This window comes from Monodelphis domestica, chromosome 7 (assembly GCF_027887165.1).
Source record: "Monodelphis domestica isolate mMonDom1 chromosome 7, mMonDom1.pri, whole genome shotgun sequence".
NCBI classification, from domain to species: domain Eukaryota; kingdom Metazoa; phylum Chordata; class Mammalia; order Didelphimorphia; family Didelphidae; genus Monodelphis; species Monodelphis domestica.
This window is the reverse complement of record NC_077233.1, coordinates 39,947,213-39,974,881: the sequence shown is the minus strand read 5'-3', so window position 1 is coordinate 39,974,881 and position 27,669 is coordinate 39,947,213. Positions and strand designations below refer to the sequence as shown.

Here is a 27,669-nt window from a genome sequence, read left to right as displayed (position 1 = left end):
ATCTAGACCTTTATTCCCCATGAGGTTTCCTTTTGGAAACCTCTCTCTTTCCTCTCTCTCTTTAAAGAGGACTAAAATAAAGATCAATGATTTCCATTCCACCCTTACTGCTAAATGGATGAGGATGGCTAAATGCCTCAAATACAAGTCCTACCAAATGGCAAAGGGAACTAAAGGCCTGGGAACTCAGCAGAGAACTCTCCCTAACCTGCTTCCTGACTGCTATTCTCAATTCCAGTTCTCAGGAAACAGAACTCCATGAATCTGCCTACATCACTTGTGCCTCTCCATTCAGCACCACCTCTAGGAATCAATATATCCATGCTGCTACTGAATTGCTTAGGATATTAACTCACAGGAGACAGAAACCCTGTCTAGCACATTGTAGAGATATTAATAATGATGGAGCAATGGTTTGATGAGTATAAGTTTATATCTGATAGTCACCAAAACTCAAATGATCACATATTTAGTAGACAAAATTCAATCCTTCAGAATTTTGTACAAATTACTTCATTCTAGCACTTAAGAAAAATTCATCATATCTTTTTTTGCTTACATATGAGTCTTTAGGTAATTATTTTTTACATAAAATGAACAACAGCTTGTGCAGTCAGTTCCCTATTGATTCACACACACACACACAAAATTAATATGCAGACCATATACCTGGAGAGTATTTCAGGCATATGGTGAATTCCCAATGTACAATTCAACAAAATAAATTATGGAATTCCTATGAACTAAATTGCAAGTCAATGAATTGATGATAGTATTTACAAAGTCTCCCCAAGCAATAATAATAGAAGATTCATCTCCCCTTTCCCCCTTAAAATTACAACAAATGTGCATAAGACTTATTTGGATCTAAACATACTATGTGCAGAATATTGTGGCAGGTTCTGGGAAAATAAACAGTTTAAACACTCAACATGTCCAAAAGCAAAACTAATATTTTCCAAAAACCTTTTCCTCTTTCTTAATACGTTTTAGGACACCACTCTTTTCCCACCTAGACTTGCATCTTTTATTAAGAAAGATTAATTATATCATAATCTGAAAGATAAAAAAAAAAGGTGATTCATCACTATAGGGAGCAATCCCATTATATAGTGGTCATATCAAGTGTAGAATTTTTAACATTTTTAGCAGTGATAGGAAGTATACTATCTGTATAGGAAGTTAAAGGTAAAAAAATGTTTTTTCTTTGTTTTTATGCTTGACGAACATCAAGTCAGGCTGTGGGTAGATAAGGAACCACTAATGTGAAAAAATTAATCATTCATAAAAGAGTGATGCAACAAGTTTCTAGAGAGATAAGAGGAGATTAAGAATATCAGCAAAACTTCCTAGGTAGTAAAAGCTATATAGTTTTTCCTATGACCATAGAAAAAAGAATAGAATGAGGCTAATATGAATGAGAAATTTTCAGGAGTAGAATAGAGAAGATGAGGCAATTCATATCAGATGACTTCTAAGTTGAAAGACTAGAATAATTAATGAACAGAATACAGGACCAAAATGAGGAAGACCAAGGTTCAAGTCTCATCTATGAAACTTCTTGGCTATAGAACCAAAGAATTGAGTGTTCTGTCCACTATGACATACTGAGCCAAAAAAGAAGAAACAGTGCTGAGGGGTTGAGACAAACAACTTCTAGGTGGAACAGTAGATACAGTGCCAGGCTTGAAGTTAGAAAATCTCATCTTCCTGGGTTCAAATCTGGTCTCAGTTACAAGTTGTGTGGTGCTGAACAATTCAATTAACACTGCTTACTTCAGTTTCCTCATATGTAGAATGAATTAGAGAAGAAAATAGCAAACCATTGCAGGACCTCTATCAAGAAAAACCCAATTCATGAAGAGTCAAAAAGGACAAAAAAAAAAAGAAAAACAATGTAGTAGCTTTTCTTGTGGTTATAGTATGATAATAGCTACCATTTATATTTTATTTTAATATTTGAAAAGCTCATTATGTGTTATCTCATTTGATCCTCATAAACTCTTAGAAATAGATGTTATTGTTATCATTATTTTACAAATGGATAAACCAAGTCAGGTAGATGTTAAGTAATTTGCAAAAGATTGCACACCTCATCAGTGCCTGACTTAGATATGAATTCAGGTCTTCCTGACTCCAGTTGCAAAATCCTATCTACTATAAGGGAAATATACTAATCCCATTTTACAATCCTACAGATCAGGATTGGAAGGAATGTTCAGCACTAGGAATATTTCTCAGGGATTATGAGGAGGAAATTAAGATTACATTTAAAGAAAACATATAGAAAGAATGCTTTTGGGGGAAAAAAGTGTAGAGATGTTGAGGTTGGAACTGAAGTTCCAAAGCACATGGTAGAATGGATCAGAGAAGAGGGAACTGGATTAAGAGTGAGCCAAGGAAAGAGGAAAGATTATTAGAATAAGAGCAAAAGTTATGGGAAAGAGCGTGGCACTTAGAATTAATAGGGTATTCACACCTAAAGCTATCAAAGAGACTTTCCATAGAATATTGAATACCAATACAGAATCTGAATCACAAAATGTCAGAAAACAATTGTCAAAAATTGTTTCTTCATGTAATTGAAAAAGAATTTAAAAAGTAAAAAGAATTTCCCCAGTAAGTGATCACTCACATTTAAGATTGAAGAATTTCAATTATAGAGACATCAGAAGTGCTAAAAGCAGCCCATTTCACTTTGAGACAGCTCTAACTGTCAATTTCCTTAATTGATCTTCAAAAAACATGGCCTCCAGGTTTCTCGTCATCTTGATTACCCTATTCAGGATATGCTGTAAGTTATAAACACCTTCTCTAAACAAGATATTCAGAAATATAAAAAAGACCTCCAGGTAGAAAATAATAAATGTAGGAAAGGATATGGAAAAATCAACATTAAAATACTGTGAACTGATATAATCATTCCAGAAAGCAATCTGGAACTATACAAACAGGGCCATAAAATTGTGCATACCTTTTGAACCAATAATGTTACTACCAGGACTATGTCTCAAAGAAATTAAAGACATGAGAAAGGAATCTACTTGTCCAAAAATTCTTATAGCTCTTTTTGTGGTGACAAAGACCTGGAAACCAAAGAGATGTCCATCAATTGGGGAATGGCTGGATAAGTTGTGGTATATGCTTGAGATAGGATACTATTGTGCTATAATAAATAAGAAACAAGATGATCACAAAAAAAACATGGAAAGACTTATATGAAGTGATGCAAAGTCAAAAGAGCAGAACAGAAGAATGTTTTACATAGTCATAACAATAACGTATGATAACCAACTGTGAATGAGTTAACTATTATCAATAAAGCAAGGATATGGGACAACTCCAAATGACTAATGATAAAAAGGTTAAGCAAGAATCTAAAAAAGTCAGAATGTAGATTGAAGCATACAATTCTACAGTTTATTTCCTCTCTGAACTTTTCTCTACTGTAAGCAATGTATCTTGTTTCACAATATGATGAACATGGAAATACGTGTTGAATGCTAACACATGCACAACCTGTATCATATTACCCACCATATCGAGGTGGTGGTATATTTTAATTTAAAATGCAAGATTTTTGATCTTTTGTTTGAGATTGTATTTTTATAAAAATCCAAGATTTTGATTTTGTTCGAGAGAAAGCTCTTCAAGAAAGAAGCTTGATAACTCCTAAATTCAGAGAATGAACTGTTACAGAAAGATGCCAGAAAACCCACACTACATCAAGAAGATCAAGAATGAACTTTGGGTGTGGTTGATTGAACCAGAAGTTTGATTGAACATTTATTGTCAATGTACACTTTTATGCCAAGGGGACTGCCCCTAATTTGGCTTTCTGTCAATGCGCCTAGCAAAACATTGGTTTTGCTTTCTTTCTTTTCTATTTCTCCCTCACTACTGTAATTTCTTCTTAGAAAATTGAATATTGTATGAATCTGTAGTTAGAAGTGTGGTTAGGACTACAAGATGATTATGTTAAATGATCAGTGGGGAGACTAGTCTCCCAATGATCATCAGGGGGGATTGAGAATCTTTAAAACTGCTCAGACTATACCTTAGAAGATTTGGTTAGGCTATTCCCCATTTAAACAATGAAGGTACTTAATCAGGAATGTATTGAGAACTTTACATTACTGCACCCATACTTAGGCATACCTTAGGGGAAGATAAAGTTGTAAACTCCTTACTGAACAATGAGAAAAAGTCCCCAACCCATACTTATAGTGAGGCAAAAGCCCTTAAGCTAGGACTATTTTTAGATCTAATACAAAAGGGTGCTAAGTACCTATGGAGGTCAAATTAATCACTAAAAGGTCAAGCAACTTACAAAGAGCAAGCTTAGCAAAGAGGTGTGAAGTACTCAGAAGATATAATCTACCCAGAAGGTGAGAACTAAAGAGTGGTGAAAACTAAGAATGGGCAGTCCTAGGTAAAGTGTCTACTGTGATTGGTAGACGTGAAAATTTAGGGGAGGTGACACAAGAGAAATTTCTCTTTAAAAGGAGCTGTCTGAACCAGTTCAAGGGAGTTTGAATTAATTCAGCTTTGGTAGCTGAATTGGAGGTCAGGAGTCAGAGGAGGCTGTTGGGTCTCTAAACACTAGAGTTTTGCTTGAAAAGATCTTGTGGTGAGTGATTAAAGACTGACTTAGTTCCTCTCTTAAAGAGAAAGACCTAGGCCATTGGTCTAGGCCCTAGCCTTTTCCTACTATTTCCTCTTACTCTGTGTCTCTTTCCCTTTCCTTAATTCCTTCATTTGTATTAATTAAAATCTCCATAAAACCCAGCTGACTTGGGTATTGCATACTTGGGAATTTTTCCCATGGGGACCACTTATTTTTTATTTAACTCAAGACACTAAAATATTATCTTTACAGTTTGGGTAATTCAAAGCCTTGAAACCATATTTTCGCAGTCACAGTGGTGAGAGGGAGGGACAAAATATGGATTCCAAAATGTCAGAAAACAATTATTAAAAATTCAGACATATCTGAATTTTTTTTTGGCCCAAATATGGAAATATCAGAGCATCTAACCTCAATGTTCCATCCCTTTCCTCCCTTTTCAGGACAATTTGTTTCCATATTGCAAATATTGTAAATTAGTTTTGCTTAAACAACCTTAGTATACCAAGGCAAGGTCTAGTAATTCAAAATAAATAAATGGCTTTACATAAATATAATGCAGGTAATTCTGGTTAATTAATCAATGAATATTTTTGAGTACTTACTGTGTGCTAAGTATTATACTGAAGGTTGTAATTACACTGTGTATGTGTGCTTGGGAGCATTGTATAAGCATGAGATGAAATCATTTCTATTCAATATGATAAAAAGATGTAAACCGAAGAGACACAAATATACACAAAAATGATAATAAAATATCCTCCTATAACATGTTTATATTTTCATACACTGAATAGCCATTTCTAAAATTTTACTTCCCTTCACCTTGTAGATATAATCACATAAAACTGAATTGCAGATTTAAACAAATAGGCTGATATTTCCTTAATTCATCAGCAGAATTTTTACTCTACTGACACATTTTGAATGAACTACCATAAGATAATATTATGAGAATTCCAGAAGAAACAGCCAAACAAAACTCCATTTGAATGAAAGTTTAAATTCACATTCCAGATACTGAATCTTTTTTTTAATAAGGTTTGAGACCAAATAAGCTTTTTAGATTATAATAGTCATTGAGACTTTCTTGCCATGCACTCTTAAAATGCATACAGGAAAACACTGATTCACCATTTCTGACAGTCACCCTTCCTACCTTCACTTCACTTTCCTCCCCCTACCAAAAGAAAAAAAAATACTACAAAAATTTTATGCCAGAAAATGTGGAGCACATGCTTAATTGAGGCAGTAAATACTGTGCTGCTGTAGCAGATTGCTTCCCTGTTAAATAACATAATGGTTTTTTATGGCTGCTATTCAAAATTATACCAGGGAAAAAATGGCTTATTAATAATAACAGTTGCTAACACTTTGTTTATCTGCCAAACACTTTACAAATATAAGCTAATCTATCTTCATAAGGTCGTTAGAGACTAATGGCATCCTATTCTACTTTACATCCAGCAAAACTGAGGCTAAAGACTAATTATGACTGCAAAAGTGGACTTCTTATGTACACAGTTGAATTTTCAACTGGACCACTACATGTCAATCTGGAACACAACAGAATGGCATCGTTTTGATGACTGTTGACCCTATTCAGAGGGGACAGTGGCTAAGGTCAAATCCAATTGATTTGAACCTGACTTACTAGGACACAAATGAGTTTCACCTGAATTGCTAGATTCAAGCACTTTAATGTTATTTCAAGCAAATCAATTGTGTTGCACATCTACTGGGAACAAATCAATTACATGCAAAAACCTGTGTGACTAGAAAATGAAGGTGCTTGGAGACCCTTTGAAATGGGACTCCTGTGAGAATTTTGTTAGAAATTGAAAAGGGAATTAGGGTCAAGGTCAAAATTAAACACATAAGTTTAAACTTTAAATTTTATATTGAAAATTGTCTCCTAGAATAGCACTAATGTTGTGAGAAGAGTCGTGAACAGGATGTGATCATTTTGGAAAACAATTAGGGATTATAAAGGAAAAGGCATTATATTGTTCATACCCTTGGATCCAATGAATTCCTTACCAGACTATATATGTAATATGTAATACAAGGAAGTCAAAGCAAAAAGATCCAATATATACCAACCTATTTGTAGCAATACTTGATTGTAGCAGCAAAGCAGGGGAAAAAAAGAAGGAAGGAAGGAAGGAAGGAAGGAAGGAAGGAAGGAAGGAAGGAAGGAAGGAAGGAAGGAAGTAGGAAAGAAGGAAGAAGAGAGGGAAGGAGGAGAAAAACTGAAAGAAGTGGAATAGAATAAGAGATCTTTAATTCAGAAACCATTTATCCCAGCCTCCTGATTTCAAAGATGAAAAGATGAAACTCATGGTGTTTAAATGGGTTGTCCATTGTTAAATAGGTAGCATGGGAAGAGGATTTTGAACCTAGATCTCCTGACTCTAGGAGTGTTTCTTTCACTGAGCATTTGCAATAAAGTGTGAATGAAAGGAATTTCTAAAAACATGAAAAAATTTAAACTGAAATGCAAGCTACTTTTGACAATGATGGAAAGGGGTTAAGGTGGTCTCCCCCTGTAATGCATTCAGACAATATATTCTTCATTATCTTCGAACATGCTTGTCTTATAGTAATGAATTTTTCACTATAATATCAGATGCATTTCACAGAGTAAGCTCAGAATGTCACCCAATTTGCAAACATGAGGATGAATGTATTTCTTGAGAAGGCAAATACTGTGCTTGATAGGAATTGTTCATTTGGAAAATATCTAAAGATGGAACTTATTGCCACTTGAAAAACAAAGAGATTGAAAGCATGGAGCCTTTCTACTACCTCCATAAATATGGACTTTCTGCAGTCATTCATTGAATGAACATAGATAAAAAACACAAAATGCAAAACATCATTCACACCAGAAACTGGCAACAAAATTCCTAATAACAATGACAAAGAATGGGAACCTTTCCTCTACGTGAATAGAAAACAAATAGATCTTTTGCCCAGTGCCTTACAAAAGCATCTTCTACAAGTAACAGCTTTATATACTAATTCCAAAATCTCATGAATTCTCCCAGTACAAGCCATATTTGCTGGGAATGGGAGGCCTAATAAAATATCCAAGTAATTTATTTTTTATTATTGGGTAGTAGGTTTTAGGTTTTTTTGTTTGTTTGTTTTTGTATTTTCAGGTTTTTATTGTTGCTTATATTGCATTAAAAAAATGTAACCCTTACTATCTGTCTTAGAATCAATACTGTGTATTGGTTCAAGGCAGAAGAGTGGTAAGGACTAGGCAATAGGGGTTAAGTGACTTGCCCAGGGTCACACAGCTGGGAAGTGTCTAAGGCCAGATTTGAAACTAGGACCTCCCATCTCTAGGCCTGGTTCTCAATCCACTGAGCTACCCAGTTGTCCCCTTTTAGTTATATTCTGGCTCTCTAAGATGCCATTTCTTCCACTGTAAAATGAGATGATTGGATATGCCCCTGGATAAGCCATTTAATATCTATAAGCCTCAATTTCCTAATCTTTAAAATGGAGATAATAAAAGCACCTACCTCCCAGAATGACTGAGGATAAAATGATACATTGCCAATGGATTTGAAAACTAGAAAGTGATATCTACATGTTTTAAAATTAATATTCTCATTATAATATTAATAGGTCATCTTTAAGGTTCTTTTCAGTTTTAAAATCCTATGATACTAGAATATATTCAACTTTATTTTGCCTTGCCTAGATAAAAAACAAACACAACTACATATACACACATTTCAAAAATCTAAAATATATCCAAGGAAATAATGGAAATGCACTTGTACACCAAGGGACTATCTTAGTTATGAGCTGCTGTTACTGAGAGTACTACCATTACAATGAGTGTCATGGACCAAAACCATTTCCAAGAGGCATGCCACTGCCATGGCCACCTCCTTTCATCTTACTAGACAATACTCAGGTGGCCACAACTTTATGGAAATGCCAGCCTATGTCATGAGATTGGTTTTATATAACAAAGAAGCAAAGGAAAACCTGCCAACTTGTTTATTTTTATCCTTCAGAGCTATGTCACAGCCCCTAAAAGCCATCAAAAAAGCATTTTTTAAAATATCAGTAAGAGTAAGTAAATGTTATTTTTCTCTTATGACAGGTTTTTTCTTGTTGTCACAGGATATTGTAATGCACCATTAAATTAAACAGTAATCTAAATGTTATCATTCAAAATCTTCAAATTTGTAACCATCTCCAAATATAAGCTCCACTGGCTTGTTCATGGGCCTAATATCCCACTAGTAGAGATAACATTACTCAATTCTCTTGGGAGGGATAATGGGATCGAATTTGACATATTAGCAAGATTTATGAATAAACTTGATCTCCATTCCACAGTTATCTAGAAAAGACTGAGAGACTAAACAAATAGAATTTGATCAAAAAGATTTGGCAGATGGGCCCTCAAGCAGGATAAAAATAGGACACTTAAATTAGTGATTCTCGGTCGTACATTTAAGTGGATTTTGAGAACTAATTTTTAAAAAGGAGGCTATTAGGGGAAACGCATTGGAATGCAGCCGCAGTAATTTTTGTTTTATTTTACATTGTTGATTGTTATTTTTGTTATTTTATATATCATATGTTTGCCTAGGCTCTCTTGAATTAAATATGTAATGGAGGAATTGGTCAATGAGAGCCTGGGCCTTAGATCATATACAATATTCTCCCTCTGGTAGTAATCCACTGGAACCTTGGTAAGTTTGATTCAGACATATATAATGAATTGGCCAGTCCATCATTATAAATCAGAGTAATATGAAGAAAAAAGGCATCTTAATATCATAGTTTGAAAAGAGGTTTTGAGAAATCATCTAATTTAATAACCTTTTGAGGAACCTAGATTTAATTAACAGAAATATTATTGTCTATTCACTTTTCATATTTCTTAGAAATGCATACTCTTCTCTAAGATTCCCACAACAATCCAATTCAAATCATTTTCAATTCCATCCTCACATTTTTTTTAGAAAACAAGCATTATTTATTCACATTATTGACTCATACACACAAGAAAAAAAAACAAAATATTCAACATGTATAAACACTTAAATATGCAAAAAATAAGAAAGAGGCATGTATAAGAAGCTCTGAATTACTTTTAGGTAAAGTTTGTTTTCTAAAAAAGTAAATATCTACTATATACATTTTCTTATATAACCGCTCTTGGAATCCCTTTTGGCAATTTCTTTGAATATTTAATAAAATATTAATTTTAATTTTTGCATGTAAACATACCTCCATATGTTATAAATCCATCCCTTTCTAAATCCCAGGAAAATGTTTATTAAATACCTAATATAGTGAAAGAACTATACCTTACTCTGGGGACATAAAGATCACAACAAAGAAACCTGTCTTCAAGAATATTACAAATAAAAATAGAATTATGTAGTGATGGGTTTGAGTTGGGCATGTGCCCAATTATAAGCAAAAACATTTGAGAAAGTAAGACATAAAAAAAAAAAACAGACTCAAGATTAGAACTCAAATGTTCACAGAAAAATGTCTTAGAAGCTATTCCTTGAAGTAAGACAGAGATTCAAAGAGGCAAGAATATGAAGGGAGTGGAGAATAAGCAATGAAGTGGTTGACAGCAGGACTTAAGATGGGAGGTTCTGGGTTCAAATCTATCCTTAGACATTTCCTATCCATGTGACCCTGGACAAGTCACTTAACTCCAATTGTCTAGTCCTTGCTGTTCTTCTGCCTTGGAACTGATACTTAATATTAATTCTAAGACAGAAGGTAAGAATTTATTAAGGAGAAAAAAAAAACAGGAGAAAGTTAACTTGAATTGTAGTAAACACAGGCTATGTGAATTCACAAAAGCCAGAGAGCAAACCTAAGAACAAAGAGACAGGAATCTCATAATTCTGGAGACAAGACAAAAGGGTCTAGGTTACCATTCCAATTGGGCTACTCTCTCCCTCTGTAACTCTGGACAACTGCCTGAACCTTCTGTCCATCAAATGAGAGGGTTTGAGTAAGCAATCTCTTCTGGCTTTTAACCTATGATCTTAAAATCCTAGGAAGGTAGTAGCATGGAATAATCTTGAAAAATAATGGGCGCCCCAGATTATACAGGACCTGCAATGCCAATTGCATAAATTTGAATTTTTCATTGTGTCCTAAATTGCCTAAATTGATCCAGTTGAAATATTTGAGCAACAGATTAACATGTTAAATTTGCATCTTAGAAAGTTGATTTTGGCAACTCTATAGAAGGTGCATTATAAAGGGGAAGAGAATGGAAACTGATATCCAATAGTGAAGATATTATAGCTCTCCAAGAAAAAAATATTAGGATACCAAAGTAGGGAGGTGACTGTGAGTGGTAAGTGTTAACTGCTTGCTTCTATTTTGTCTAGATACATATTGGTTCTTCAGTAACAGGAAGTAAGTTCTTTGAGTTTGACAATATGTTACTTTCCCAGAATCCTTACTCCTCACTGCATAAATCCATCAGTGGTCAAATCTGGTTTTACCAATCAATATGTCTTGCAGATATCCCTTCTTCTACTACAAAGCTGTCATTCCCATTCAATCTCATATCTTCTATTGTCTAGTTTAGAGATTAATAAACTATTGCTAAATGACCTTTATTTGCTTTTGTATGGCCTGCTAGTCAAGAATATTTTTCATTTTTTCATTTACTGAATTTAGATAAATCAATATATGTATATACATACATATACAAATATGTATACACCATGTGTATATATGAATAGGTCCATGTATGTATATATGTATATCTGTGTGCATGTGTATATTCCTTCTTAACTCAGGGGCCATACAAAAAGAGGCAAGATGGAACTGACTCTTGGGCCTCAGTTGCTAACTCCTAACAGCTGATTTCTATAGGCGTCTAAATGGTTTATTTCTCTCAAATCTCTCCCTAATCCAAACTATCATGTACAGAGCACCCAAAGACTTTTCTTTGTATGTTTTAATTTTTAAAAATTTTCTCTATCTCACATCTCTCTTACACTGAAAGTAAAAGAAAAAAATGAGAATAAAAAACCTTTGAAACAAATACTCATAGTAGAGCAAAATAAACCAGCATTAGTCATATTTTTTTAAAAATTCTATCAACTTTCTGTAAAGGTGTCAGGGGGTAAGTAGCATACTTCATCATGAATTCTCTACAATTTTATCATAACATGATGAAAGGAACACTTTTAGAGAAACCTGAGAAGACTGGTATGATCTGATGCAGTAAAAAGAGGAGAACCAGAATAATCATTAAAAATATTTTTTTTTAATTCAGGCTTGCTCATACCACTCAAAAATCTCCACTGATTTTCTATAACTTTAGAATTAACGTGATACATTTTATGGCATTTAAAACTTTTCCCAATCTGAAATCATTCTCCCTTTCCAGTCTTATTATACATTTCTCCCCTCTAAGTCATCTTTTTCTAGGTAAATTGGCCCTCTTGATAATTTTCACAGACTACATATCACTTCCCCATTCATTCATCCTGGGTGGCCCCCATTCCTTGAGTGGATTCTTTCCTCACCTCCACTTTTGAGAATACCATTTCCTTCAAGATTCCATATAAAACCTTTCCTAATTTCTATCCCAATTTCCAAGCTTCCACTGTACCCTTTTACTTTGAATCTGTCTTGGGTGTTTGTTTTATATATCAACAGATGTACATGTGGTGTCCTATATTAAAATGAAAGCTCCCTGAAAAAAAAATCCTAGTTTTGTCTCTGTATCCCCAGCAGGTTGAATATTAACTTAACAGTCTTAGGAGGAAAAAAACCATAGCTTGTTAATTGATTCATTCACTCATGTTTGTAACAGTATACCTAGCATCAGTGTTACACAGAAGTAGGTACTGATAAATGATAGCAGAATTAAATCATTTTAATTTCCTATTTCAAATACTCTTCCAATGATATGTACAACAGACTTCTTTTCTATAAAATAAGGCCAGGATACGGTACAGGAGGAAAAAGAAACAGTGAATTCTCATTTTGATTTTGTTGCTTTTGTAACTTGAACAAGTTCCTTAGACACTCCAGCATTGTCATTTACAAAATATGAATATTACTTACACCACCAAGGTCACATTTTTTTAATGGATTCAATGGGTTTGGTGCTTCAGTGCCTTAATTCTAGAAAGCAGGGGGCAGCTGAGTAGCTCAGTGAATTGAGAGCTAGGCCTAGAGATGGGAGGTCCTGGGTTCAAATTTGACCTCAGACATTTCCTAGCTGTGTGACCCTGGGCAAGTCACTTGATCCCCATTGTCTAGCCTTATAACTCTTCTGCCTTGGAGCCAATACACAGTATTGAGTCCAAGACGAAGGTAAGGGTTTAAAAAAAATTTTAGAAAGCACTTGGTAATCACTTAATGAGTACTTGTTGAACTGATTATCTGATGAATAGAACTAGGTCAAAATGCTCTGAAAAGTATACAGTACTATCCATACAAATTCATTACATTATATTATGTGAGTTTCTGCTTAAATTCATTCTAGCAGCATGCATTCATTTAATGCCTACTACAGATCTGGTAGAAGGGCACTGTGGTATGGTTCATAGGGAACTGGCATCAAAGTCAAGGAGTTCTAGGTTCAAGTTTTGCCTATGATACATAGTATCTGGGCTTGTCATTTAACCTCTCTAAATTACAAAATGCAGGAAATGTGCCAATCTGCATTGATAGAGGGAATTCCCTTTCCCTTTCCCTTTGCAATGAAACCATAGCTCTAGTCCCTTATTGGTATGTTCTTGGCACTTTACTAGTCACCAGTGATGCAAAGATAAAAATGGAATAGTCCCTAAAGTCAAGAAACTTACACTGTTAGGGGTGTCATGTGCATATATAAGCATACTAGAATGTGTTTTGAAAATGTAACAAATCACTGTCAAGAGACAAATACATTTTTCACATGAACGTAGAAAAGGTCAGTGTTTATCTTTCCCTGAAACCCTTGCACAATAGATGTCTTTTCTTGAACAAAGAGATACATAAAACATCAATATCTATTATTTAAGCATTGGCTGTTCCTTTACAATTCTTCAGCAAAGGTCTTCAGTGAGATAACATTCCTAATTCCCAATCTTCTCTCTTATCATTCAGACCATTAACAAATGCCTCCTATTATTTTATATTCAATTTAACTGGGCCTTTTCTCCCCTGAACCATGAGAGAAACCTTTTCCACACAAAGACAGAAAAATCATTTCTGACTGTAGCTTCCTTCTTTAATTTCTTTACATCGACATACTACATTTAGAAGCAGGGAATATTGATCAGAATGGAAACTGTCCACACAGGTGGTAGAAAATGGTCAGAAGGCAGCCAAAAATTCCTTCCTGTTAGACATATGACCTTTCTGCTCCATCTCAAAGCTGGAAATGTCTAGTATTAGTATAATTCCTTGTGCTTTAGGCAATAAAATGCAAAATGCAAATGAGAAGGGTAATATGTTAAACCATTAGCTCCTTCTAAGACATTAGCATTCAATAACTTATGAGATTCTTGGTAATCACTTTAGGAAGCAGACAGAGAAGACAATGGAGTATCAGGCAAGATAAATGTTTACCTAATGGAGAATGAAGCCTAAAAACATAGGTCCATAGTATGGTCAAGAATTTTGGAAGGCAGGTTCAGGTAATCTAGATAAGGGATGGGAGAATTGGATGTATAGGAATTTAAAAAGATGCAGTAGGATTTTCAACTTGGGGGAAAGATAGAATGGCATAGTGAAAGAAAACTGCATTTAGAATCAGAAACATCGAGAACCATATTCAAATTTTTGCAAGCTTTCTATATATGAAAACCTAGACAAGTTATTTTAACTTTCTAGGCCTCAGTTTTCTTACCTGTAAAATGTTCCTTCCAGTCACAAATTTAAATATCTTAATTTAATTTAGGGTTTATTATGCTTTGAGGAACTTTTTCCCAATCACCCAATATTTGTTTATGCATTGGAAGGGAAAGACAGACTGTCCCTACAGAAGTATAAAGAATCCACCAAGACTATTTGAGAAATACGTCCTTTGAGATATCAATAAGAACAAGAGGTCCCATTTATTTCTTAGTCCACAGAACTTATCCCTGAAAGAGCCAATTTCCATCCCAATGGGATGAATACATACCTGTCAATAATCTTTGGAAAAATTCTCTTCCTAAGACTTTCTTCCCCAAAAGAGGAAAGAATTCACCTCATTGACTAATAATAACAATGACTAATAGAACTCATTGGCCTTGTTTACAAGTATAAACAAAATATCAGGATTATAGAAAATTAGGTGAGAAGGGAGAAAGAGAGAGAGAGAGAGAGAGAGAGAGAGAGAGAGAGAGAAAGAAAGAAAGAAAGAAAGAAAGAAAGAAAGAAAGAAAGAAAGAAAGAAAGAAAGAAAGAAAGAAAGAAAGAAAGAAAGAAAGAAAGAAAGAAAGAAAGAAAGAAAGAAAGAAAGAAAGAAAGAAAGAAAGAAAGAAAGAAAGAAAGAAAGAAAGAAAGAAAGAGAGAAAGAGAGAAAGAAGGAGAGAGAGAAATAAAGAAAGAGAGAGAGAGAGAGAAGAGGAAAAGAAAAGAAAGGAAAGAGAAACAAACAAACAAATATCAATAGCTCCCATGGTTTCAATTGTCATCTCTATGCAAATGAGTCCCAGATATATTTGTCCAGCATTTAACCTTTCTTCTGATTTCTAGTCTCATATCTTCCACTGCTCCAAATTGTATTACTAAAAGACAATTTAAACTCAACATATCCAGAAATGAACTCAGTATCACTATACCAAAATCATCCCTTCTTCCTAACTTATTTATTACTGTCAAGGGTACCATCATCTTCTCAGTCACTCAGGCTTATGACCTAGTTATTATCCTTGACTTACTCTCTCAACACCCCTTCCCCCAAATCTCATCAAACATTCTTCTGTAGCATTTCTTTCTGTAAGCACCCTTCTCTTCTCTTGCCCTGCCACCAGACTAGTGCAGGCAATTATTACCAGGCAATAGCTTCTTTGTTGATATTCTTGTTTCATACCTTTCTCTACTTCAGTCCATTTTTCTACTCAACCATTAAATTGAACAGACCTTGCCACATCACTCCCCTAAATGAATAACTCCAGGGACTCTGCAAGACTGCCAGGGTCAAATATGAAATTCTCTATTTTTAAAGTCCTTCATAACATAGCCCATCCTACCTTTCCAATCTCCTCACATCTTACCCTCCTCCCTCTATTCTATGATCTAGTTAATGACACTGGCCTTCTTGATGCTCTCCCACACAACACTCCATATCCCAAAACTGAACACTTTCATTATCCCACAAATCTACAACTATTTACCCCCTTATGTCCATCTCCTGGATGCCCTTTGTTTACATCTCAGTTAAAGTTTTCCATGGTATAAAAACCCATTTCTAGTCTTAATCTTAGTGCTTTTTTCTAAGAGTATCTCAAAGTTATTCTGCAGAAAACTTATTTATACCAAGTTGTTTCCATATTGTCTCCTTCATGAGATTATTAGGTCTTTTAGAGAAATTGATGGAATTTTGCCTTCTCTCTATATGTCCATCTAATAGAATATTTTAAATATCTTGGCAAGATTCCCTTCAATAAGTCATCCCACATTTCCATATTTAGAGATTTAAAGATGGGAAAAATCAAAAGGAATGATAGCAAAAACTATGTTGGAAAATATGGTTCCAATTCAAAGACTGAAAGAAAAACTCAGTTTTCAGAAGTCTAATTTATACAGGATGAATATTTCCTCAAATGAGTTAGGAACAACTTGATGTATTGAGAGTGCTAGGTGGCACAATGGATTTGGAATCAGAGAGAACTAAATTCAAATTCTGGCTGAGACAGTTACAGGCTAAGTAATTTCTTAATGACCTCATTTTCCTCATCTTAAAATGAGGAAAATAGCATCTAACAAGATTGTTGTAAGGATCAAATGAAATGTTTATCACTGGGCTAAAATCCATTTGTATATGATTCTCCTCAATACAAATTAATGAATCAATGTTTAGAAGAGTTCATGAACAGATAAGCCAGTCTCCAAACATTCAGGTTTGGATGAAAAGTGTGCAGTTATACACATTCTCTTGAGACTAAAGAAAGAAAAATACTGAGGAATGTGTGTGTGTGTGTACATATATGTATGTACATATACATATATTTACATATACATATGTAATGTATATATAAAATGTGTCTTGTATAATTAGAAAAATTTGGACTCCATCTATCAGAATTCTTTTCTCATCCCAAGATTCTTTTTCCCCTTCATTCACATTTGTGTCTTTTAAGTTTGTACATAAGTTTTCGGCAAAGCCTTCCTCACTCTCTTTTTCATGTGTGAGGTGGGGGAAACTCTCCCAGTTTCTCTAGCTTTTTAATTTCCTTTTGTTTCAAGTTAAATATTAGTGGATATTATTAAATATAATGCCTGGAGTATTGAATATTAATTTTTAAATTTTACAGTAAATTCATTTATATATATGCATGCACATGTCTATGTATGTATGTGTGTATGTATATAAAGAATCCTCACCAATGAGTAAATGGGCTTCTGTTTTGGACTACACATAGTTTATAAACCTAAGACACTATATGAGAGTTAGCTATTATTAGCAAATAACTCAAGAATCAGACAAAATGAAAATGGAATATAAGTTATAGACAGCTCATACTGGAATCAGAAATGTGGAAACTGTAAATTAAAGCAAAATCAGGATCACTTCCAAATTAAAACAAAGATTTAAAGATATTGTTCATCATAGCCATTCTATTTCAACAACAAACAAAATATTAAATCTAAAACATGGAAGAGTTACAAAATACTGACTTGATCACTTTTTGGAAAAATTTAAACATTGTTTAAGAGTTGCTACAATGGTGAAACTGACTGATCCAAGAAACAAACTGAGTATCAAATACATCTCCTTGTCAAAAACTGGAACATTGCGGTCAAGGGTGGGACCAAATTAGAGTACAAGCTCATTTATAAAGTATTACAGAGAAGAATGATGGCAAATTTTCAGGAATTCTGACTCACAGAAAGTAAAAAAAAAACTAGCTGAATGGAGGGAAAATACAATAGCTTGAATAAAGCTTGATATGAGACTCAACTAAGTTAATCACCCCAATATCAAAACTGGGTAAATCTGAAAGGATGGCCACAAAACAGAAGAGATGTGATCAAACATACCAGAAAGATTTATTCTTATCATTCATAGTAGTAGGACAACCCTATCTAAATGGTGCCAACCTATTTTCAAATGTGCCCTTCTTGGCCTATCTCCTTGTTATTTTAAAGAAATAGCAGTTAAAGCAATAAAAAAAAGGAAGAGTGGGTAGACCTAGCCACATAATATAGGGAAAAAATTCATTTCTTAAAATCTGAAGGTGAAACAATTTGTAAAACATTTGAAGAATGATTTTCAAATTATCCAAAACATAGAAACTTTTCTTTTTATGGAAAAGATCATAGATAGTACTTTTTCAAGGAAAAAAAATGAGCAAAATGAAACCAGCAACTATTGGCTTACATGCCAGTTTTATTATTTCTAAGAAATCTCTACAACAATTATCAAGGCATGGAATAAGCATGTATGTGAGAGAAGGAATAGGTAGATTTGGACCATATTTTTTTCTCAGGTCATTTTTTTCATTAAAAAACCTTGTGGGGGACAGCTGGGTAGTTCAGTGGATTGAGAGACAGGTCTTGAGATGGGAGGTCCTAGGTTCAAATTTGACCTCAGACACTGATCTCCCAGCTGTGTGACCTTGGGCAAGCAACTTAACCTCCATTGCCTAGCCATTATCATTCTTCTGCCTTGGAACCAATACAAAGTATTAATTCCAAGATGGAAGGTAAGGGCTTAAAAAAAAAAAAAAACTTCTGGAGTGTGACAGTGTATGGTTCCTTTATTTCTGAATTTCAAAATAATCATCTAGATCAATAGAGTAAATAAAACAGCCTCAAAGACTATCTTCAAGAATAGCAGCTCATATGATTATGTTTAAATCATATGATATGCTGCCATAGATGTGACCATAATAATGGTATTGATAATAATTGATAAAATATTGATAATAATAATGATAAAGATCTGCTGCAAATTACTTTCAAGCAAGATATATATTAACAAGTTTTGTGTTAATTTAAGTCACTAAATCCATACATAATGTCCTTTTTTAGGTCCTTAAGCATAAAGGTAGATATAATCATGAGATAATAGAACATAAGAACATTTGCTTGGTAGAGTTCTGATGAGTATAAAAATGGATGTGGCAACATGATGTAATGTGAAAAGTCTGGGGGATTTGGCCTTGAATTCCCATTATACCAGTGTGTAACCCCAGACAAACTGTAACAACTACTCTAAGATTTCACTTTCTTATTTTTAAAAGAATAACTGGACTAAATGATTCCTACAGTCCCTTATCCTTTAATTCTTATTGATTCTGAAGCATTTCTGGTGCTTCTCTGGGAAAGTTTCTCTATTTTATGAGTCTGCAGGACACTTCTGATTCTCTTCAATGAAATCTGTACCCTTATGATGTTATTTGCTCATCCAGGACTTATAACAACAACAACAAAAAAAGAATGCATGAAAAATTCTCATATTTACTTGCACACATGTACTTACTTAAACATATACATTTTGTAATTCCCTAATGAAATAGCAGATCCTTGAAGGTACAAATTGTTTCTTTTTTATCTCTGAATCTTAAAAGGCATATAACAAATGATTATTGATCCCCTGATTGATAAAACATGTGTGTAAACATTTTAAATTTTGTGTGTGCATATATAAACTATATATTTCCCACTTGGTGTACCTTACCTCTTGTCCATTGATATTCAAGAAATCACAGTCAAAAACTGAAGGAAAGCAAATTGGATTACTTTGGGGAAATGATGCTCTTTTCATGACCCCAGACTTCTTGCTGTCACACATATCATCATATGTTTATTAGGATTCCTAACTATCCTTCAAGTCTCAGGTCAAGGTCAGCTTCCTCCATAATCCCCCCCCCCCAATAGACCCAACAGGGTTAATGATCTCATCTGACTCAAAATTTCCTTGAATTCTTTATCTGATCTCTCCTTTGTCACCCTTACTTGAATACCCCACCTAAAGAAGGTAAGGTGTTTGAGGCCTTGGGATAGTTTGTTTTTAATTCCTAAATCATCAGCACTTCTCAAGGAAATTTATTGAGCTGAATGGCTAAATCCAACTGATATTCTCTTTCCAAAATTCGGTATGACTGCAAAGCAGGGAAAATTATCAATGAATGAATGAATTTTTAGCATAGAATTTAGATGACCATTTGCTACTCACTCACTATGTACCAAGCAGTGTGTGACCTGAACTGAATGAGAAGTATAGGGTATACAGTGAAAAATAGAAAGTCTGATTCAAATAAGATATTGCCACAGAACATGTATGATCTGAAAGATGACTGGGACAGGAATACATAGTTTCGGACAGTACATGAAATTTAACAGTGCCAATATTGATAAAGTGTTAAGTGAATGAAAGGAAGAAATCATTTTCTGAGAACACATTCAATCAGACTTATGAAACAATATGTATATGTGTCACAAAATGTAAGACCATCTGGACAGGTGACATTTTGCACAGGTGGAAGAAAAGTACGCATGCCTATGAGATCATGAATTCATTGAAATCAAAGTATGCAAGTGCTAGCTTTAAGGGACCTGAATTATTTGAATTGGTTATTTAGATCTTCTCAAATTTACTAGACAATGTCAACATGGAATCTAGAAACCCCAAACTTGTAGCCTAGAAATATTTAATGATCCCCGGTTTACTTAAAGGTTTGACCTTGTCACATGAGAGTTTGTCCTAGAGAGAAAGTCCCACTTCACTGGTCTCAGACTAACAATAGACCTTAAGGTAGTTTGGGTGGGAATAGCTAATCCCATCAGATATTAAATATCTCTTTTGTCCCAAAGGTTTCTCCCCTTAGGCCAAAGTCCTATGCCAAGGTAGTCCCTCCCCCCCAATGGCTGGATCTTTCCCTTTTATGTCCTTTGTAGGATATTCCTCATTTTCCTTTGTTACCATAGTAAAGACAATCAACTTTCCCTCTCATCCTCTGCCCCCAAATTCCCCTAGAAAGGTATTTAAGCTACCCAACTTTAATGGCTCCTCAAAGTTGTCAATCTAGCTGGGTTGGATCTCCCAGGGGTCAGTGTTTAGAGCATCCAGAGTTCAATCCTTGGACTCTGTGTAGTTGTTAGTATGCAACTCTGTAGAGGCCTATGATCACCCTGAACCCCTTTTCCTTGATTAAAAAGTGATTTTTCTGGGGGCAGCTGGGTAGCTCAGTGGATTAAGAGCCAGTCCTAGAGATGGGAGGTCCTAGGTTCAAATCTGGCCTCAGCCACTTCCTAGCTGTGTGACCCTGGGGAAGTCACTTGACCCCCATTGCCTAGCCCTTACCACTCTTCTGCCTTGGAGCCAATACACAGTATTGACTCCAAGACGGAAGGTAAGGGTTATAAAAAAAAAGTGATTTTTCTGACTATTCAATAGTTATGTTTTTTCTAAGCCAACAACAATCATATGGTATGGAGGCCCATCCATATGAGAAACTGAAATCAAATTTATTCCCCCTATATTCTAGCTCTATAAAGATAAGAAAGGCTGAACTTACACATGGCTACAAGGCAGTGTGAATAAATGTGGAAAACATAAGCTATTCTAAGCAATATGAATCTGAGAAGACATTTCCTTTTTCTCTTGGCATTTGATTATCCAATCACAATGGGAAGGCATACAGCATCATTTTAAATCCTAAATACATAAAATCTCCATTGGTTATGGTCTATTTATGCACCAGTTAAAAACCTTCTTTAACAAAACAGAATGTTCTAGTTTACTGGATAAATATACCAGAAGAAATTGTAGAATAATGTTGGGTTGCCAAGCAACCAGCAGTTCCAGAGCCACTTGTTTCTGATCAATTCAACTCATTCATCCAGCTTCCAGGTCCAATTGATAAAGCATCCTGACCATTTTCCCCCTTTGGGGAAATTATGGTGACTTTTGGTAACACAATAACACTTGTATTCACAGAAGATGAAAGGAATAAATGTTCTTTTGATCAAAATGCTACCTAATTCATTAATCTCAACATGAGGCTTATGGGGAAGCTATAATTAACTATGTGAACAACACAGATAAAATATACTGCAGTAATTAGTAATGTTTTAGGTGTTAACTGTCCTCCCAAATTAGAGAAGAAAAAAATGATTCTTGCTTTCAGTTAAAATGTGAAGAGTTTTTTAAGGAAAAGATCCACATCTAAATAAATGGAAGCTACTTCCCCTTCTTTCTCCTTCCCTGACCCATACCTAGAAGAGAAATAGCATGTGGTGTGCTAATGAACATGAGTTAGACAGTCAAAAAACATTTATTAAGTACCTACTTAAGTGCCAGAAACTCTTCTGAGTTGGGAATATTAGATGTTTCTGGGAGGCAATGGAACAAGCTCCCATAATATCAGGCACTTAAAAAATATATCCTTTGATCCTCACAACAACCCTGGGAGATAAGGGCTATCATTATCTTCATTTTATAATTTGGGAAACTAAGATGACAAAGATTAAATTATTTGTCCAGAGTCATCTAGCTAGGAAGTGATCCAGGCTAAATTTGAACTCAGATCTTTTCTGAATCTAAGCCCAGTGTTCAATTCACTTTGTCACCAAGTTGCCAGAGCAAAGGAGGCATGATATAGTTAGCTTTTAGTTTCAGTCTTGTGTCAAACCACTAGGAGGTGGTTCTAAGATGATGAATAAAGTTGTTGTTCTTGTTGTTTTTTGAATGAATGCTTAGCACAATATATTTTTTTCTGGAATAGAAGACATTATGCTTTCCCTCATTAGCTATTTTAACTTAGCATATTGTATGTAAATCACCATAATAATTGCATTCTCTTCAGACTATGAAGTAGTTACTTAGAATGAAACTGTAATCAAAATGTTCATAATTGAAAATATAGCAGTCAGTCTCTATCTGAAAAAAAAAACAAAACTATGCATACTGATTGAAACCAATAATAGAATGCATCTCTGGCAACTGTTTTCATGAAGAAAGAGTTCCTTGCATTGATTAAACCTTTTCATGTCAAGTAGTTTCCCAAATTTGAGTCCAGGTCAACTCTTGAGTGATTGTTTTATTCCCTTGTCTCAACATTAGGGAATTATTTGAAAATATTTTTTCTGATTTAAGCTATTCATCGGATGTGTTTTTTTTAAAGGAAAGCATTAAGTAACCTCAAAAACTGTAAAAACAGCTTAGACTACTTTGTTCTGTTAATTGTCATAAATCAGAGTGAAAAATAATTTCCAATAAGTGAAACATCTATGCCAGGGCTCCTGGGAAACAATTTTAAATGATCAAATGAACACAAGTCAAGCTGTCACATTAATTCTCTCAGATACCTTTTAAACCTCAATTTGATGACTAAGTCATCACTCAATAGGTACTATCTACACAAGAAACCCAAACTTTCATCAATAAATACACAATTTAATCAGAATTTGCAGGGCGTTTCCCCTTACTCATCTCTTGCTTATTATCTTATTGGTTTAGTTTCAATGTCTCTTAGCCAGTGGGGAGGGGAAAGGTAGAGATATAATCTTACTTGTCAAATCCTCCATAAAATAATGCATTTAAATTACTTATTAAATTAACAAATACATTATTAATAACATTTTAAAATATTAAATTATAATGAAATGTTTAGGCAAACCCAAAAAGTCTATCTTCTAGAATTTGGAGAATAATCATTCCTTTAGTACCTACTATGTGCCAGGTACTGTGAAAAGTGGCTGAGATAATCATTCATCTGTACTAAAAAACATTATCAAAGAAATGTCTATATATTAAAATATGAAACTGGGAATAGTAGAGATGGTTATTTTTTTTTTAATTTCTAGCATTTGTCATCTTTCTGATATCTACCACATGAAGAAACACACATGATGGATTTCCTATTTAGAGCCTATATATTTCATAAGATCACTGAACTTCAAGGTAACAGCTATGTTCAATGGGGTATTACATCATGTAATAGGCTTAATGATTGAAATTAACTTTACAGAGATGGCAGTATTACCTTCAGAGCCTATGCTGAAGAAATCACACACCCAGTGGGCTGAAAAGTAAACACATTTCTTTTCACTAAAAGCCATTGTTTGAAGGCCACGAGGACAATATAAAAACCTGAAAATACAAAGCCTCAGATGATTCTGTCATCTAATTCTTCAGATCCTTCTTGTGAAGTGGGTGCAAAATGGCCAGAAATCCATTTTTAATGAACTACAGTACCCAGAAATCACACTCAGTCAGATTCTTTTTAAATTATCACCCATTTGTCTCAATTTACTTCCTAACTACATTGAGGAGCTTGAAAGAGATGATTATATACCACCACACTCTGTGCCACTTTGGGTGAATTCACTACATCACTTAAGGATTAAAATGGGCAGAATGAAATTAAATGTACACCTGAACCAAAGAATATTATTCAAGCCTAGTATTATCTATCAGGGGTGGCTGAAATTTAGGCAAACTGAACTCAAAAAGCAGCAAGTGAAAATGAGAAGGAAACCTGACTAATCCAGAAGCCTAGAAAATATCTTTATTTTACTGATTACAATTTTTCCCCCCACCATTATGGCTGCTCAAAGTTTCCCCTCCTTCCCCTATGCTGAAGCACATTACTCAATGTCCTTTGATGCCAACTTTGCCAGGTCCAGAATCGTATTCATTTCAATCTGTTCTGGCCAGTTTTGCCTTAACCGAATGGTCTCAGTGGCAGTGACAGATGGTTTCAGAGAAGATAGGGAAGAAGAGACGGAACAGGATGGAGCAGAAGGTGGCTTCCAAGAGCACTGGTGCCAGGGCTCAGAGTCCATGCCTTCCCTCCCCACTAGCCCCTGAAGGAGGTGTGCATGGCACGGCTCCTGCTCTCATGAACGCGGGCGTGTACACACAGGCTCGGGGGCGTGCACCACAGAACGCATTCCGAAGCTACCCAAGTTGCTGGATCCCCAGTGCCTCCTCCTCTGTTGTTCCCAGTGGGTTGAGCCTGGCTCGATTTTCCCCTGGCAGCCAAAGGAGAGGATTTAAAGGGCAAGAAATTGACCAAGCAATAGAGTCTAGGGATTCTAGATTCCCCTGCCAAGTACCCCATCCATCAATGAACTCATGTCCTTCAAGCAGTCCACAGTACCAGCCTAGACCTGGTCCTGGGGGAAAAGGGGATCACTCTAGGCACCTTCTCGCCCAAGCACCCTGCACCCACCTCTTTTCCTCCTTTATCTCTCCCGTTGGGCAAATACAAAAACCTCCGCGTCTCTTTAGCCTCCCCAGAGAGCTGGAGGCATCTCTCTGCCCACCCTAGGTCACACACTAAATTCCTTGGGCTTCCCCTTCCACACCCCGACACCGCCTCACCTCCCTCCCCAGCCCATTCCCATCTCCCTCCCCATTCCTCCAAATAGAGAGCAGTAACACACAGGCTCTCGCTCTCTCTCTCTCTCTCTCTCTCTCTCTCTCTCTCTCTCTCTCTCTCTCTCTCTCTCTCTCTCTCACACACACACACACACACACACACACACACACACACACACCACCAGATCTCCGGTACCTTGCCCCCCCCCACCCGCTGGGCGCTCTCCAAGCACTTGCCTTTCCTCGTTGCCAGCGTTTCTACTTCACCTCCTCACTCTCCTCTTTCCCTCTCTCTCTCTCTCCCTCTCTCCCTGATTCTAGGAGATAATGATTATTAGCAGACGAAGTAATAGTAAGAATAAGAGTTGATTGGATTTTCCACCCCGCCTCCTTGCTGTGAGAGTGCTGCTGGCTAGAAGTGGACGGGGACAGGAACTGCCCCATATACCACCCCATCCCCCAGCTCCAGAAGCACTCCAGAGCGCTCTCTCGCTCTCGCTCTCTCTCGCTCTTTTTCACACACACATATATACACACGCTCACATACAGACATCTATATTCACACTCACACACTCACCAAAAAAAAACGGGCACAAAGAGAAAAGAGGACATCCGTGACCAGCATTTCTAGGTCTTTAGGCACAGCTTCCAGGGAGTCATGGTAACGCAGCGAGCCCCCAATTCTCTCAAACTCTCTCTCTCTCTCTCTCTCTCTCTCTCTCTCTCTCTCTCTCTCTCTCTCTCTCTCTCTCTCTCTCTTTCTCACGCACACACACACGCACCTGTGCTCTGTGCTCCGATGCTTTTTGCTTTTTCCCACCTACGGGTTAGAGAAGGAACCATTGAGAGTCCGTGTACTCCACCCCTGGAGTAGCAGAGGAAGGGCTTGGGGATCCCTAAGGAGCGGCTACCTCTACTAGCCGCCCTTAGAGTTGGTGTGGTTACACTGTCCACCTGATTGACCGTAATATTAAATTTTAGTAATGGAGAAAAAGGCTTGTTGGAGAATCGGGGAAGTAGGGGGAAAGAAGTACGAATGGAGGGAGGCAGATGGAAGACCCTAAATACGTTGTTCCCTACTTTGGGAAAGACAGAGCATGGAAAGAAGGTGGATTCTACACGCATACATTCACACACACACACCTTTCCAGTACTGAGCAAAATCACTACCCATTTAGAGATACGAATGCTTTGGGGATAAACAGGTCTATGGAGGAAGGGAAATAGAGGGGGAGGTGAGAAACGGGAGAGGACTGTGAGTGAAAAGATTACAGCCACCCCCGCCCCATTTCTCCCAACATACCTCATGGGCTTTCCCCGGAGAGATCAGATTCCGTGCTTCCCCAAAGGAAAGTTCTGCCACCCAGTTGCTCTGGGCAGGAAGAAGAGAGGCTGACTTGCAGGTTAAGAGCCTCTTGTTTTCCGCTGCTCCTCCTCAGGGAGTAACCAGCCTCTCCCAGGCTGGCAGCACGCGAATCCGTCGGGGAGGCTCCGCCTCACCCCCTCCGGTAGCTGGCACAAGACAAGAAAAGGCAGCTCCCGTCCCGCCTTGTAACCCTCCCTGCCTATACACTCCCTCAGAACCTAGGCAGGCTCACTTCCTTCTCTTCTCTCCCTTAACCCTCTCTCCAGGGTTTTCCCTCCCCCACTTTCCCTTTCTGCTTTGCCTTCCACCCCCATTTACCCTCTCCTTACCTTTATTGAGCAGCTTTTCTTCTTTTTCTCCTACCAATCACCCCTACTTCACACATCCTTCCACCATCCTGTAACCCCGAATTCCCTCCTTTTTCCTGTTTCCCAGGCACTGGCCACTCTAGATTTAGGGGATTTCCTTCATAGGAATAGAACAAAATGATTCTGAACTTTTCCCACCCTTTTTATATATCTGAGAAGGACCTTCACTTTCTGCTGCAAATGGGCTCTGCTTAGATCAAATGAAAAAGAATTCTAGTTCTCCCACTGGTTTTCTTGGATGCTTTCCCTAAATGGTCTTATAGCAAGCTTGACAGGGCAGCTATTGCTATTTTTCAGAGGGCAGTGGTTTAATATGACATATATATATATAATCTTCAAGGGTGTGGCATGCTATAATATTTCACGTTTTAAAAGTCTTGACCATTCAGGTAATACAGGTGATTTTGTCTTCATATTGCAGACTTATTAGCCTTCAAATCTTTGAAACTTCCAAAGGCAACATTTTATTCTGTATATCATTTATCCCTGTGTAGACTTAAATTCCCTAGGTCTATATTTTAATCTTAAGGACCTGAGAATTATTGGCATTCATTATATATAATTTTAAAACATTTTCTGTGTCATCACCATCATATTCATGCATATTGTCAATCAGGGAATCAGGAAACAAGTATTAGGCACCTTCCATTAGGCACTGTTGGAAGGGGGAGGGGGAAGATAATCATCTCTGCTCTCAAGAAGCATACAATCTAATAGGGAGAGAGAACATCCATGTTGTAATGTCACATGCTCTTAGGATCTTGAAATCAACATTGAATTACTGATAAGAATTCACTCTAATTTTTTT

General features: G+C 36.1%; 1 protein-coding gene across 15 annotated transcripts in view; it reads right to left on the bottom strand.

Annotated features, from left to right (window-relative positions):
- Positions 1–26,801, bottom strand: part of CHL1 (cell adhesion molecule L1 like) — a 261,865-nt gene extending 235,064 nt beyond the window's left edge. For 6 of the 15 annotated variants that reach the window (XM_007500099.3, XM_007500102.3, XM_007500100.3 and 3 more), the window contains exon 1: positions 26,431–26,778. The gene's annotated coding sequence lies outside the window, so the exon portion shown is untranslated. Of the gene's footprint in view, positions 1–25,364; positions 25,646–26,430 lie in introns of those variants that run through there. The other 9 variants (XM_056804436.1, XM_056804445.1, XM_056804446.1 and 6 more) reach the window with 7 other exon arrangements.
- Positions 26,802–27,669: the final 868 nt, after the last annotated feature.